Here is a 17245-nt window from a genome sequence, read left to right on the forward strand (position 1 = left end):
TGGTAAGCACCTTCTCCCTGTACTTGTCATTGTTTTACATGACATGGAGTTCCCTTACCCAAAGGGAAGATTGAATTAGGTGTCATAGTGAATAAATATTTTTGAACTTTTCCCATTACAATCAGAAATTTAGAAAAATGTGGCTGTCTTTTCCTTACTTTTATAAATAATGTTATTTATTCTAGAGTCCTTTTCAATTGATAAATGCTCTTATGAAGACCTCCAGCAGGGGATTTCTTAAATAGCATTGAGGTCAGTCATCTGTCTTGACTGCCTAAGTTGGCTGCTTTATGATGATCATGCTTTGTTTATGAAAAATTAAATCCGATTCCAAATTTTACAGAGTCTGTGAATGTTTTCCTTATGTTTGCAAAATTGCATGAAACTTTTCTTTACAGTTGCCTTTGACATTTAATCCTGAACATGTAGAAAAGATAACAGAATACTAGGATAAAATTTTGTTCACAGACCTCCCAGCGAGAAAATAAAAAAAAACAGAAGGAAGAAGAAATAAAATAGAAATCCTACTGGTCCAGGACTCCCAGCCCCATTCCAGTATTTTTGTCTCAGACAACAAAGATAATCTGTGAACCTAAGGGCACATACGTCCAGCCACTTAGACGAACACATTTTCTGATTGTCTTTGTCTGATTAAACAAGCCTCAAAGACATAATGAATAATTTATAGTAAATCAATGTCCACATAGAATAAAAGCACATTTTAAAAGGATTGTTTTATGTTTAATTCCTAAGTGAATGCTAAGCTTGCCCGTTATTGGGAGCTATTTCATTACCATTGTCTTAGTTTAATTTTTTTTTCAATTTAAAAAATAATTAAGAATGAAAGTAAATATGGACTAGCTCTTTCACAGATGCAAAGTAAGCTTCATGTATTATCCCCCTGAAATTTTACAATATTGTTGATTGCCAGCATCATAAATGTTAACAATACTAGCTCTACAGAAGAGTAAATGGAGATTTGTGATATATTTTCCACCAAATTGGCACACCTGCTTTAAGCAGCGTTAAGTTCTCACTCAATATTTGATAATCCAACTCTGGGCCTTTTCCATTATTAAAGTTCTCATTTTTAAGAGAACTTTCTCAGACTGTGGGACAGACCCATGCATGTGCTGAGGAAGCTGTGCAAGGGCAACATGGGAGCCACAGAGACCATCTATCATGTGTTGTTTTAATGACAATGTATTCCTACATCACAATGGACACTAGGTGGGAGGTTTATTGGGTATATGGAGGCTCTCTAGTCTCAAAACTTGAAAACAGAAGGAACATTCTCTATCTTGCTTGTATTCTCTTAATATCGTGTGGCTGAGTCCTCTCCATTATTCCCTTAATTCACTCCTGGATACAGATATTCTGGAAGAAAGTAGGCTCTAAAAATCAAGGGTATTGTAAAATCAAGTATAACAAGGGTATCTGTTATACTGCCTCCTCTTCCTATACCCCACCAATTTCAAATGGCTATTTGTAAAGGTAGGGCTGCTTCTTTTCTTTCCTCCTACATCTTATAGGAAAGGAAGAGTAAGAAGTACCTACAGCAGAACCACTCAGGTATCTAGGACCTCCTTTGGGTGTGGGAAAGTATTTGGCTGGTGAGTTTCAGGCATGAACTTCTGAATATATCTTTAATTTCTAGTTCTTCTTGCTTCCAAACTTTAATACTCTTGAGTTAAAAGCACTATGTCTCTTTGGCCTTTTATTTTTAAAAGTTCATGTAAATATTAGCCTTGCCATTTGGGGGGTACCTACCTTGTACAAAGAACTTGTGACATATATGATAAGACACAAGGTTAGTTAGGCCACTTCAACCACTTTGAGAAGAGACACACCTTCCCTTCCCCTCTGCCTGCTGCTGTCTCTACTGCTTCTCCTGTGTGCTTTAGACTGGCTAGAGAAAAGAGATGTGGTCTGACAAGCAATAGTATTGTGCAGAATATATCTAGTCATCTTGCATGCTTTTGGTCCAATCCGAATTTATTTGGGTTTACCAAGTGCTACTAATGATATCCACCTTATGGGATTTTATAGGAAAAGTGGCACAATGTGTATAAGAACCAAATAGTGCTTGAAACACAATAAACATTTGGAAAACAATAGCTTCTATAGGTTTATAGGTTATTGTAGCAACAATTCTGAAGGAAGTTGAAATGATGAAGTTGTGGGAAAGTAGGTCCAGTGCAAATACTGCCATTGAGAGTCTGGAGTTGGGAAAGTATAAGGCATTTCTCCCTGAGCACACTGACAGCTACTGAGGGCGTTGTGATCAAAGGTAACTTGGGATCTTACTTTAGGTGTCACTGGTGGTTTCTAACGAACTACTTGATCTAATACATAGGGACTTAACTCAGTGGCTGCTTCCTGAATCTTTAACAGGTTCTTTGAACTAAAACATTTCAGAGACATAGAGGATTGTCTGAAGTGCTTGGCAACATGCATTAGCTCTTCAGATGCCTAATGTTTGCATATTTCACATCTTTCAAATCAAGATACCTGGGAGAGTCCATGGAAAAGATTACAGCAATGATGAACCTAAAGACAGGATTTCAACTCAATCTTTACATTAAACACTTGCTTTTGAATACCTTTCAGGCAGAACGAAAGATAGGAACATTGGGAAGGTACTCTGTTCTTAGACTGGGGAAAGAACACATCACAACTATGATACATGTTTTATAGTAGAGGCAGAGATAACTAAAAGTTCCTTAAAAGGAAGAGATATTAATTCTGAGAGCCAACATTTGGAAAACAGACATAGAATAGATGGCATTGGAGCCTAGGTCCTGAAGGCTGATAAATGGAAGAAGGAAAAGAGTCCTTGAGACAGAAAGAAGAGCACATGAATAAAGGTACACTGTTGGGCAATAGAGGAAATAAGTAAAGTCATACGATATTTGAGGGGTATGACCAAAGGGTGATGCCAGGAAACATTTCCCCAATTACAAGGGGGGAAATACAGGCCTCTTGATAGGGAGTAGAGATGTCTGGAAGTGGAAAAGATCAATTTCTCTCTGCTCTGTAGGGAATCAAGTTATGATCTGTCCATCCAGCTGCTGCTAACTGTGCAGGTCTATGAGCTCAGTTGGTCCAGAAACTGCACAACAGAGAAAAGAAGCTGTGGAGTTGACTGACAGTTTCCCAGAAACCAAGGATCTCCTCCCTTCATTGTTTGTTCTCTCTTTAGCATCACATGGCAACTAACAGTATTTGAGCGTGGGTTAAAGGAAGGAGTTTGACTCTTGCTTTATTGAAAGGAAAATTTAAAAATGCATAGATTCAAATGCGTTTGTTAGCACTGTGGTAACCGTGTGGTAACTCTTTTATTAAAGATCTGCTTTGTGCTGACTGGAGTCAGAAGTACCATCATTTTTGAAATGCTGCTATCACGCCTTTCCTCTAAGAAATTTAAAGAATCTTTTCAATGTTTAAATTGCTTTGCAGGGACAATTTACCCATTAGGCACAGTAGACACATTGCCAAGGTTCCTTTACAGATCCATTTAGGGAGCCACAAAAATATTTTAATTTCCTTTAAAGTCAGGAGAAAAATTGCCCAGCTGGCATGGCTCAGTGGTTGAGCATTGACCTATGAACGAGAAGATTGCGGTTCAATTCCAGATCAGGGCACATGCCTGGGTTTTGGGCTCAATCCCCAGTCAGGGACAGGCAGGAGGTAGCCGATTAACGATTCTCTCTCATCATTGATGTTTCTATCTCTCTCTCCCTCTCTCTTCCTTTCTGAAATCAATAAAAATAAATTAGGAGAAAAATAAACTAGAGTTGAGTAAAAAGTTTAATTTTCTTCCAATAAAAATTTAAAGAAAATTAAAGTTTTAGGGTCCTGTTAGTTCTGCCTAAAGTAGGAAAAATTTAAAGCATTCAAAGTCATATCAAAAGTAATGTTTAATATCCTATATAATAAAGAGGTAATATGCCAATTGACCACCACTCCAACTCACAAGATGACCACCCCCATGTGGTGAAAGATGGCTGCCCCCATGTGGACACAAGATAGTCGCCACAAGATGACCAGCAGGGAAGGGCAGTTGTGGGCGATCAGGCCTGCATAGGAGGACAGTTGGGGGGGACCCAGGTCTTCAGAGGAGGGCAGTTGGGGGCGACCAGGCTGGCAGGGGAGGGCAGTTAGGGGAAATTGGGCCAGAAGGGGAGCAGTTAGGCATCGATCAGGCTGGTAGGGGAGTGGTTAGGGGTTGATCAGGCTGGCAGGCAGAAGCAGTTAGGGGCAATCAGGCAGGCAGGCAGGCCTGGATTGTGAGAGGGATGTCCCAAATTGGAGAGGGTGCAGGCTGGGCTGAGGGACACACACCCCCTCCCCTGTTCACGAATTTCATGCGCCGGGCCTCTAGTGGATATTATAAAAGAAGAAGGGTCCCACAAAGGCAAAAGTGCCCAGGGCCACAAAAGTCACAACTCAGCCCATTATGCTCTGTTCACCCCAACAAAAGTTCTTCTCTTTCTCTAACAATACTTCCCATCTCACTAAAATACTATAATGGAAGAGTTACAGAACTTAACTCAGATTTGAATATATTTTTTCACTTACTCTCTTTGTGACCTTGGGCATGTTGTTAGCTCACCAAACTTCTGTTTGTATAGTCAAAATGGTCCTTGAACCCAATCAATTTGGGAAATGCTAAGTACAATATCTCTCCAATAAATATTAGCCCATTAAATGCTTTCAGAGGTCACAAATTAATTTGAAAATTTAAAATTATTTAACTCCATATATTATAATTAATTTGACCACAGAACTATTTTTCACATAATGTGTAGTAATGTTCCATAAAATAAATTTTCCTCTTAACACACTTTGGAAATACTTCAGAAATACTGCATCATTTTATAAGCAGTTATTATGTGTTGGGCACTACTCTAAAAGATTTACACACTTTACATTATTTACAACATGTCAAGTTTGAGTAAATACAATGAGGTAAATATTATCTTCTTTTTATAGATGAAGAAATTGAGTGAGGTCACATAGCTTTTAGCAATGGAGCTGTGATTCTGACTTCATTTATGTCTCTCCATAATTTACCTGGCAAGGAGCAGCAGCCCTTCAGTTGCTTTCCTAGGAACTGATGTCACACTCTCTTCTCATCAACTTTGATTCAACCTTCAGAGCCCTACCTCTTATCTACATATATGATTTGAGTGGACTTCTGCCCTCTGGTTCATCAAGTCCTCATCCCTTAATTCCCATGTGGCTCTGACTCAAAATTCATTCTCTAGTTTTCAAATGAGACGATGGTACTAGGAAAAAACATGGATTGAACATTTCACCTCTGGCTGCCACAGCCTTGTCTCTGCCTTCTCATCAATAATTATTGCCTTCCCTAGAGGACAAAAGAGAGTTGCTGTGGGGTTAGAGGGTAAAAGGCAGGGAAGAAGAGTAAATAAATAAGGTAGATATCAAGATGTCAGGGGACAGCCATTGATGGGTTGGATATATACTATCTTCAGTTCTCTCTCCAAATTGGAGGAGAAAAGAATTTGACAGATTCAGAAAGGCAAATTGTTAACCAGTACGCCTGGGCATCTCAAAATATTTGAGGGACTCCCAACAAGTCTTTTCCAAGGGGTGAGCTATAACAGGGTTTGTTGACAACCTTGTAATATGACTCTCATCTTAAAAATCATCTTAAATTATGATTTTATAAATTACAACGTCTGTAATATCTATTTATATCTATTAATAAAAATATTTTGGCACCATATTCTTAGTGAATCTTACAAATAATAAATGTAATTTCTCTAATCAGGAAATAACTAAATCCACTGAATGGTGTTCAGTTCTGCTGAAGCCAAATGATTCATTAATTCATTCATTATAAAATGCATTGTGGCCCTGACCAGTGTGGCTCAGTTGGTTGGGTGTTAGCCTGTGCCCTGAAAGGTTGCCAGTTAGATTCCTGGTCAGGACACAGGCCTGAGTTTCAGGCTCCATCCAGGATAGGGGGCGTGCAGGAGGCAGACGATTGATGTCTTGCTCTCACATAGATGTTTCTCTCTCCCTCCCCTTCCCATCTTTCCAAAAATCAATTTAAAAATCTTTTAAAAATGCATTGGCTGTCTTCTAAGTTATAGCTTTACAAGCTTAGTCAGCCATTAAAAGTTTCAGCTCCTCTAATATATAACTTGGAAGGTGTTAAGGTCATATCATATCATACTAGTAGTTAGAATTTTAGCTAAATTAATACCACATGCCCAAGTCAGAAAGGCTTTCTGTCAGAGACTGGTGATTCTTTAGCTAGGAGGCAAAGCAATGTGTAAGTTAAAGAAATGAGTGTTAGGGGAGGGGGACCAGAAATAAACCCAGCTCTTAAGGAAACAAACTAACCAACAAGCCACATTAAAGAGGACTGAAAAGGCAAAGATTGGACCTCTTGTCTGATTTAGAGCATGGTGGGATGAGACTTCTGAGATATTTTCCCCTGTAGGCCCTGCAATGTACAGAAGGAAGTCTTGATTCCTTTTTACATTGCTAATGAACTTGTTTGAGCAAACACTCATCTGTTTACCCTCTGATAAGGTTCCTTCGCTTGTGTTTGGGTTGGGAATGCACAAGTGAAGAAGCCTGTAGTCTTGTCTCAGGGGTAGTATAAAGAGGAAGGTCAGAGTCAGCAGAGAAAATGAAATACCCACAAACCTGGACCAGGAGAAAGACAATCCGTTTAACGTCATTATTTTGAAGGGAAGTATGTGTTGCATTTGACCGTGTTTTTTCAACAGAGACCCCTAGTCAGTGGTCGGCAAACTGCGGCTCGGCAAACCGTGGCTTGCGAGCCACATGCGGCTCTTTGGCCCCTTCAGTGTGGCTCTTCCACAAAATACCACGTGTGGGCGCACACGTACAGTGCGATTGAAACTTCGTGGCCCATGCACAGAAGTCAATATTTTGTGGAAGAGCCGGTATTTTGTGGAAGAGCCACACTGAAGGGGCCAAAGAGCCGCATGTGGCTCGCGAGCCATGGTTTGTCGGCCACGGACCTAGGTGGTTGGACCGACAAACAAGATTAGGTTTGTGCAAATGCAAGGATGGGAGAAAGAGTACACAATTGGATTTTTAAGGTGCTGAAAGAAAATTTATTTCTCCAACAAAATCAATCATTTTAGAGTCATATAGCTGAACACAGGTGTGTTTTTATGTAGTGTGTGTGTGTGTTTAACCAGGTTTACTGAATTAACATACAATTATCTGCATATATTTAGAGGGTATACTTTGATAAGTTTTGGCAAAACCATCACCACATTCAAGATAGTGAACATAGCCATCACTTCCCAAATATCTGCATGCCCTTTTATAATCTTTTCCCCTTCTTTACTTCTTAAAAAACATAGATCTTTTTTATTGATTTCAGAGAGGAAGGGAGAGGGAGAGAGAGAAAGAAACATCAATGATGAGAGAGAATCATTGATCAACTGCCTCCTGCACGCCCCCCACTGGGGATGGAGCCCACAACCTGGGCATGTGCCCTTGACTGGAATCAAACCTGGGACCCTTCAGTCCACAGACTGACGCTCTATCCACTGTGCCAATTCAGCTAGGGCTCCCCTTCTCTTTAATTCTTGCCCAGCTCAATCCCATGTCCAAGCAGTCACTGATCTGATTTCTTCCACTATAAATTAGTTTTCATCCTCTAGATTTCACATAACAGAATTTTATAGTGTATACTTTTTCTGGCTTCTAATTATTTAATTATTATTTTGAGACTCATCCATATTGTAATTCAATAGTTCGTTCTTTATTGATGAGTAGCATTTCATTGTATGGATATACCAGATTGATTATCACTTGGGTTAACACTTGGGTTTGTATTGGTTATCTTTTGCTGGGTAACAAATGACCCTAAAACTCAGACGCTTAAGACAACAAGCAATTGTTAGCTTACAGTTTCTTTGGGTCAAGAATCTGAGTGCAGCTTAGTTGGTTGCCTCTGGCTCAGGGTCCCTCAATAGGCTACAATTATGGTTTCAGCTAGGGCTATGTCAATCTTAAGACTCAACTAAAGGGAATGCCACTTCCAAGCTCACTCACATGGCAGGCCATGTTGGCAGGCCTCAGGTTCCCTAGTGATATAGGCTCAGTAGCTCAACACAATAAAGTTTACTTTTGGCTCCCATCACATCAAAGGCAGAATGGGTAGCTCTTACATATATGTAGCTACATGATTTGGAACAAGTGGCCTCCAGAGTCATCATAGAAGAAGAGCATGGTCATGTGGGATGTTTTCTGAGGGTCAGGCCTACAAGTGCCTCACACCACATCCACCTATATCTCACAATTGGACCCCAGACTCCTCAGATCACATCCACTTACATCATGTCGTCAGAACCCAGTTCCATAGTCACCACCTAACTGTGAGGGGAACTAAGCAAATAGGTATTCATGACCACTAGCTGGGACATGCACTTTCTCTAACATAAGCTTCAGAACCCCATTTGGGCCATGCCTTTGGATTTCTTCTTTAGTTCATATTCCATTCTAGGCACATAATAGATCCTCAACAAGTATTTGTACTACGTTTCTATTTAAATCATTTAAAAAGCTCTATGAGGCAATTTTTATTATTCACATTTGCACATGAAAAACCTAAGGCTCAGAAAAGTTACATAAGAGACCTAAACCCACACATTGGTTAGTCACGAAATTAAATTCTAATTTTGTACTTTCATGTTCAATAAACTTGATGTGATACACTGGTTTCTCTTAGTGGCATCGGCTGCCTTGTGTTAAGTGGATTCTAACATTACTTTATTCTGAGGGTATAGCCAGGGGGCACCAAGAGTGACAAAGCCATACTGCCTACCACAGACCCTCTCCTCATCTGCTGAGAGTCGCCTAGCCCTCCCTTCAGCTTTTGTCACAGGGGACTGAGAGTGAGCCTGGAATCTGCCCCCACTTTCCTTGGTCTTTTGTCCTTCCAGGTTGCTGGTGTGATAAGCAGCTGTAGTCATAGCTCTGCTGCCTCTGTGCTCCCCTAGTTACATCTGCGGGTTCTCACATGCCATTTCTTGAAGATGCACCTTCTAGCCCCTGGGCAAGCAGCTTCCCCAAGTAGCTGAACCAGTGAATTCCCTTCAAAGTTACAGCCTTTCTTCTCCCAGAAGATCAAATTGCTTCTTCATTCTTTGGACTGTCACTGGTCTTCTTTCTTTTTGTGCCTGTATCAGTGCCCCCTTCCATGAAGAGGTGGGTGTCAGTCCTCATTCATTACTCCTCCATAAGGTATCCAATATGGAGCCACTTCTTTCAGCTCTATTCCTTCAGAGACAGAACCCATTCTTTTCCCAGAAGTCATATCCTCCTCTATCCCAATTACAATAGGCACGCGTGCACACACACACACACACACACACACACACACACAGCCCTTATCCATACTTGGAGCTAAGACTTATGTTTCACTTTAAAATTCTCACTATAGGAATATTTTTTATGCTGGGTCACACCTGTATCAACTGAACAGAATTCTGAAGATCTGGGACCACATTGCTGATATCCACCCTCAGGCTCTCCTTTGCTCTTTCTCCTCTTCTCAACTCCTCCACCCACCATGATCTCTTTCTTCCGGTCCAGTAAGTGATATTTTATTGCCCTAAGTCTATTAATAACAGTCATAGTTATTTAATATTTCTAATGCTTTCTACTTTATACGATTTCGCATTCATCATTCTCTTGATTCTCAAAAACTGGATCAGTGAATTTCCCACTTTAATAAGTAATACACAAAGAAGGATGGTGGCTCAATGCAGGGCTATTCGGAGGGTCGGGCACATGTATGAGATGGGGAATTCTGACAGCCTCCTTTTTGCTTACTGGAGGCTGACTGAATATAGTGCAGAAATTGTCTCCCTCACTTCATTGGGCTATTTATAGTCACTCAACAAGATGGTATCATCGTAACAGCAGCAATAGCACACAGGGACACAGCACTGAGATAATTACAAGCTAATGAAAACCTGAAGAATGGGTGGTGAATGTCATAATACTTCATCACTGGGAGCCAACTTCCCTGCAATCCTCTGAGAAAAGGGTTAATGCAAAAGCCTTGCCAGTCAAGGACAACTTCGGGTGGCAGCCGAGAAATAAATACCTACCTGCAGTCCCTCCCTGTCCAAGTGAGCACTACTTTATCAAAAGCTGGATGTATGGTTCATGTTTCATTACCTGTGTCAGGACGAGTGTAAATTTGGAGGCCATATATTACAATTTCTCCTGTCTTGAACTGTTAACAGAATACCTCTGGCTTGAGTTGCAGTCTTGAAAATCTATGAGCTCTTTTCTACTTCGCTGGAGCATCAAAGTGTGCTGACCCAAGAGCTAGAGCAAATGCAATTATGGAAATAACCAAGCTTTGTTATACCATTCTCAGAGACCCTCATAAGTTTATATTGGAGAAAGAATTTTGCAGCTACTGCCTTGCTCACCTAACTCGATCTGTGTGTTTTGAGTCTCTTTCTTATAGTTTATGAATTATCCTACAGTTGGAATTGCCTTTGATTTTTACTTTGTTCATTACACATTGTACAATTCAGATATTTTTAAATTTGCTGACAGATTGACCATCAAACAAAATGCCCCACTCTTTAAGGGTAAGGCTGCATTACAGGACCAGGAATTCTAAAGCATTTGTGTGTTTAGAACGTCAGTCAATTTGAGAAGTAACTACTTTTAAGACTAATTACCACTTTCATCTTAATACAGTGCCTTTCATTTTTTTTCAAAAGCTATCTGTTAAGGGCCGAATTGTGTCTTCCCAAAATTCATATATTGAAGCCCTAACCACCAGTACCTCAGGATGTGGCTATTTGGAGAAAGGGCCTTTGAGGAGATGATTAAGTTAAAATGGGGCTGTTATAGTGGATCCTAACCCAGTCTGACTGGTGTACTTATACACAAAAAGACACCAGGTGTGTTTGTGTGCATGGATAAAAGACCATCTGAGGACACAGTAAGAAGGCAGCCATCTGCAAGCTAAGGCAAGAGGCCTCGAAAGAAACCAAACCTTTCAACACCTTGATCTTGGACTTCTAGACTCCAGAAATATAAGAGAATAAATCTCTCTCACTTAAACCACCCAGTTTGTGTATTTTGCCATGGAAACCATAGAAAAGTAACACACTATCCCCCGAAAACAAGGTCTGATTAAAACTTAATTAGATTTAAAACCTAAAATTTTGTTAGGGGTGATTTACACAACTAGAAATCATTTAAAATGGACTTTACCAATAGATTGTTGGTTATTCATAATGGACTGACATTGCTATATGTATCCTTTTTGTTCATTTAGCAAACTTGAATTCAGAACTTATTGTGAATCTTGCATGGTGCAAGGCACCAAGAGTGATGCAAATATACAAATATGCAATAAATATGTGACACATTTAAATGACTATAATATATAGAAACATGAGTGAAGTATAAGTTCAGAGTGGTGAGAAAGAACTGCTGGCGTTTGCAATAGCAGAAGTGAAGTTGAAAAAGAGGAAAGATGGTAGGCATATGTAGAGCAAATAGCAAGAAGAGCATTTTGGCAGGAGTGTAAGGTTCAGAGTATCAGTTACCAAAGATAACATCGGAGGTGTGGTTCATTGGGAATAGATGAGGGAATGTCATGAATTCTAGATTCAGATGTGAAATAACCTACATGATTACATCCACTGGTTTTGAAAAAAACAATAAGATTTATGAGCATGAAACAAAGTAAGGTACCTAAGAGCTCTGCCTTCAGAAAAGGCAAACCTGCTTCTATTCTGAGTCCTACCTTGACCTAGCTTTATGGATGTGGTTAGTGTTGCTTAACCTCTTTAGGTCTCAATTTCCTCTTTTGTAAAAAAGTGTAGGTAACAATACTAGCCCACTTCAGAAATATCTATATTTAGCTTTTACTTGGTGCCTGGCCCACACTAAGCACTTAATAAATTTAAATTTTATGATGATGAGAAGGATGATTTAAATTTTCCTTTCAAGAAGATTCATCTTGAAGTGACATTATTAAGGAGTACAAGGGCTTTTTTATTTAGTAAAATCTCTAAATCATTCTAGATATGTTACCTTTTCTTAAGATTTTTTTTTCTTTTAAAATAAGAAAAAAAAAGGAAACCTAATGTCTTGGTTCACCAAATTAAAAGACTAGAAACATGTAAAAATGAAAAATACTGTCTAGTCAATGCTAAACATCCAAAAGAAACAAAGATGGGGGGAATGGGTAAGAAACCCAGGGTGGGCATAATCTCACCATCAAACAAGGAGTTATTTGAAATGTAAGCAATCGAAACAATATTTTCAAAATTTTATTTTGTTTATATTCTTTTAATTTAGGATATTCAGTTCATTGGGTACAGAGCCAGGGAGTTGAATGAGGAGAATTTGAAATTGGATTAACCTTCATGTAATCTCATAAAAGCCATTGTTCTCAGATTGAAATAAAATTCCAGGTTGGAGTGCACGTCATCCTTCAAAAGAACATTTGATTACTTCCTAGAGCTTGGCTCTCATGCTCTTTTTTTGGCATCTTTATTTGGTGAACACTGGTTACAGGGCCATGCATTTCCTACATCACAAATCCAGTGGCAAAGTAAAACCGTACAAGTGTCTATGCCCAGGCTTTCTGCGTTTTCTCTCCTGGGAGAAATTTTGGAGTGAGGATATCCTCTCATGACCGAAGCTCTTATTTATTAAAGCAGAGATGAATTGATGGATTCAGCAGCAGTAGACCAAGTGGAGCGCTGCCACGGGATGCTGAAGACCTTGTCAGAGATGTGCAGCCAGTAGACAGCTGTGAGGCAACCCTTGACCTGAGAGCTCCACCATGGTAATTAGTGTTGTAAATGAGTCAACCTCACTGTGGCATATGCTCAAATCTAAAATAGCACCCCCGTCACTACCCTATAGTTATGATGATCATCAGGGCCATTAGAGTATGATAAATGCATTCTTAAAGAGTTAACAAAGCAATAACAAAGAAGCTAGCAACTGCCACCCCCTCCCCCAGATGATTTCCCAGACCCATTTAAAATAGAGATGGATTCAAGTGAGTCTTCTATACCACAGACTGATCTTTGGCTGTATAAGATTACTTTTCAACAATATAAGATGCATAAGTGCCTTTTCATCGTATGAAGAAGGCATGCCCACTGGCAAATGAATCATATTATAAAAATTGATTGTATCCCAAAAGGGAAAATTGTTATTGAAGATCCAATGGCCTGGGATGATACACCATTGATCATTGTAAGAAATACTTCCAGAAACTGTTTTTAATCTTTCCGCCAGAGCATTAGCAATTATTCTTTAGCCCATGGTGAGTAATGACTTGAGTTTCCCAGCTTCTCAATCGATAAAACATTTACCCTACCGCTACAAATGTGCTCTTCGCTTAGACAAGCAGAATTTTTCTTCCAATTACTCTTTTTTTAGTGTGACCTCATAAAATATTTTAAAACATATTTCATGATGGCTTTTTAAAAAAATAAAACGAATACTACTCTTCCACGTGCTTATTTTTCCCTTTTCTTTCTTTTGAGAAGTTATGAAGATTTTGTAATTATTTGGACAGCCCAGCCTGCTTTTTTATCATCTCTTTCAAACTACCTTTTGGGGTTGGCCAACAATAAAACACCCCCCTTCCCACTTTGCTTGAACAAGAATGATTGTTTGAATTCCTTTGCAAGTCAACAACAAAACAATGCTCTCAAGGAGGGTGAGCTCCTCCTCCACTTCCTTTGCAGGGCTCCTAAAACTATAGGCTAATGGAGAGCAGGCGTAACCTGCACTGTTATCAGGGTAACAAATAGCTGTGCAGAAAATAGAGATAAAGACAAGTGTCCAGAAATGCCCTTTGATGACTGAAAAGTTAATTTTCCATCAAGTTCTCCTTTCCAAAAGAGTTCGTGTTGTATTTGCACTTAAAATTACAGCTTCAGCTCAGCAAAAGTGCCCACTTCTATTTCTTAACACAGTTGCTTTCTGTCTAGAACAAGATCTACTTCAACATATTTACTCAACTAAGGTTCTCATACAAAGGAATTTGCAACTCTTGAAAGAAGGCTGAGTCTTGCTGGGTTTTGGATGAAGGTTTGGTTTGTAATCATAGACTTTTTTTTTCATTAGGTTGTGAAAATTTGAATCCATCACCAATTCTGCATTCTCAATTCTTTCTCTGACTAACGGTGGTTTTCAATGGTGTGTGTGTGTGCTGAGTAAACAAGGTAGAAAAGAGTGGGTTTTCATCTATTGTCATACGTTTAAGATGCTACTGGTAGGTAAGAATTCAGAGCCTCCGTGGTATAAGGGTACAGTTGTAGAAGAACCAAGGTGCTTTTACTCTGGAAAAGGAATGACTGGGATGTATACCTTCTTGGTATTAACTTATGGAAAATAAGGCAGTAGAGAAAACTGCAGACTTTTAAGCTCTCATCGGATTTTGCTCAGAAAGCAGAATTCCTAATTTATAAGTCAGGCACAGCTGGCTGGGGTAGAAAATTATAAAATTATTCATTCCCTAAAATATCTACATCAGGTCTGTGGTAAAATGGTCACATCAAGCTAATGATGACAACTCTTGGTTAAGGAGTCAGCAACAATTGTATTTGAGAAATGCCCAGTATAAACATGTATTTCATAAGTTTCCCGACACATATTTGATCAAAACTGGCATTACTGGGTTTGATTATTTTATGGTGACTCTACTTGCTTCTTTATCCCATTCATGCATTTATCCAGAAAACATAATATGAGTACAGACAAAGTGCTATGAACTCATTGTCTCATAAAAAAGAGAGCATGCAAAGCACATAAATGACTTGTAACATGGTAATCATGTCATTGACACTAGAATAGACAGAACAAACAATACTCATAGGAAAAACTCATAGTGAGTATGGTGTCTGAATTGAGTCTTGAAGGACAAGTATGATTTTATTCAATGAATGGGTATGGAGGCAAAGGCTAAGGGGCAATAAATACAAAAGCACACTTTTTTTGAGAGATGAAAGAGCTGCATCTGCTTAGTCCACTGTCATTTCTCAGTAGCCTACTAAATACAGCATCTATTGCTGTGTGTCTAGGGTGACCGTTGGCCTGGGGTTCATATTCACAAAAACAGCAAATTTCAAATTTGACTTAATTGCTAAAGCTACATTGAACAATAAAATTAAAGCATTTCATAAGGCTGATGGATATTTTTCTTATTGTACCTGGAGCCCCAGAAATAGAAGTGACCTTGTGCTTTCTTTGACCTATGTTTTCAGATGACTTTCCAAATCACATGATTTTATTTATCCTCTAACTGCCCCAACAATCCCCCGCCCTCCCCATCACTCAATGATGTGTCTTCCTTTAAGGTTTGTACCTAAAAAATTGTTAAATACCAGGGCAAAAACAAAGTACATTGACAACTAATGGGGATTTTTTTTATTGGGAAAGTGTCCCTCAAGTCTAACCCTTGACTCAAAGGAGTGTGGTGAAGATCAGATGGGTTGGTGGTGCCCTTGAAGCATCATGCACTCCATAAAGCACCATATGGACATAAGGGATTATTGTATTGTAATAAATATTTTGAAGAAAAATGAAGCCCAGGTTGGTGATACTCTTTCCCCCAAAGGCTTCCTTGCTATTGTACAGGCACAATCTTCATTAGTTACACTAAGTCAGCACCCTGTGCTGTTACTTTTCTTGCATCCCTCTAGGAATGCCATATTTTAAGACTACCATTACAGAATGTCATGTAGCTTCAGACCCCTGGCTGCCTCCCTTTCTCTACCTGGAAGTTTAATCAAACACAATCAAACATAAGCACTTCCTCATTTTGTAGCTGGCATCCTGGGGGCATACTATTTGGGATTAGTGACTGACCCTGCTGTTCATTCTGACAGCACACACTCCAAATTGCATTCTCCTTTTAATAAGCAAAGCTGGTAGGAGAAAAGGCAAGAGTCATTAACTAAAAGTTAGCTGAGGATTGAAACACAGCACCCTTTGCTTCTCTAAGAAGCTTATCTGAACGAAAACCTTTTGTCCCCAGCAACCATGTAACAGTATCTCTAAGGATTTCATGATAATTTGCCGTGACCTTTCACAAAATGAATTCGTATACAACGGTTTAGTCACGTATATTTTCTTGGTCACTTACCTGTTATTTTATTTCTGGCATTGTGGAAGAGAATGAGCTTAAGCGTTTGAGAAAGGCTTATACAATAAGCTTTTTTATGGAGTTCCATGACATACTCAAAATATGAAGGATTAAGCATAACAGCCTAGCAGGCGGTAGTCAGTGATCCATATTTAAAACCGTCTTTCTTGGGCTTCAGATGCAACTAAAAAGTATTCCTGGGAGAGCTCCCTTCTCCTCTCTTTATTCCAGTCCTTTTTTTTTTTTTTGCCCCAAATGCTATTTCCCCTCTTTCTTGCAGTCTTGGGCTTGGGGTTGTTTGATTTTATTGCGGAAATGACACCGTGTATGGGTACAAGGGACTGGATTTTATTTTTAAGCTTCTTGCTACTCTAGTAGTCTCCCTCCATAGGTAGATATGTTTTCTACCTTTTTCTTTGCATGTTGCTTTTAATTCATTAGTGATTAATTTTACCACAAGACATTAATGTGGGCCAATGTTTTATGTGCAGTGTGAGCTAAAGAAACTATTTCCAAAGAATTCAAGGTAATCACGATCAAGATCCCCATATGATTCATATGAACATTGAAGATTAACTGTAAGTTTGGAAGATTTAGCATTCTAGGGATAAAGCAAAATGATCATACCCAATATTACTATTATCATCCTGTCTCCAGCTGCAGGGTACCACTAAGGAAAGGGAAACAGATGTAAGATTTTAAAGAAAAGATATGAGCATTTGTTAAGCATCTACTATGTGTGAGCCACTTTCAGATATGTCATTCTGTTTAATCCTTATAATAACTCTTCTCGTCATTTTTCCCAGTTGTCCTAGATGTTTCCCACAGTCTCTGATGGGTAAGAGCAGAGACCCAAAGCTCAGTTGCTGAGGCTCTAACACTCAAGCTTTTCCTACGATCCCCTCCTGAAGTGTCTGTTCTCCAGACCCTGTTTCATACCTGCAACAAAAGCAACTTGGGTTTTAAAGGTTCCTAAAACATGAGGTCTAGCAAAAAAAATGGTATCACTGGAACTTGGGATGCATACTGTGCATTTCATCCTGTATTATAAAATATTTTTATAGTTTACAT

This window comes from Myotis yumanensis, unplaced genomic scaffold (assembly GCF_028538775.1).
Source record: "Myotis yumanensis isolate MYYU_CA2020_CCGP unplaced genomic scaffold, mMyoYum1.0.hap1 SCAF_12, whole genome shotgun sequence".
Taxonomy (NCBI): domain Eukaryota; kingdom Metazoa; phylum Chordata; class Mammalia; order Chiroptera; family Vespertilionidae; genus Myotis; species Myotis yumanensis.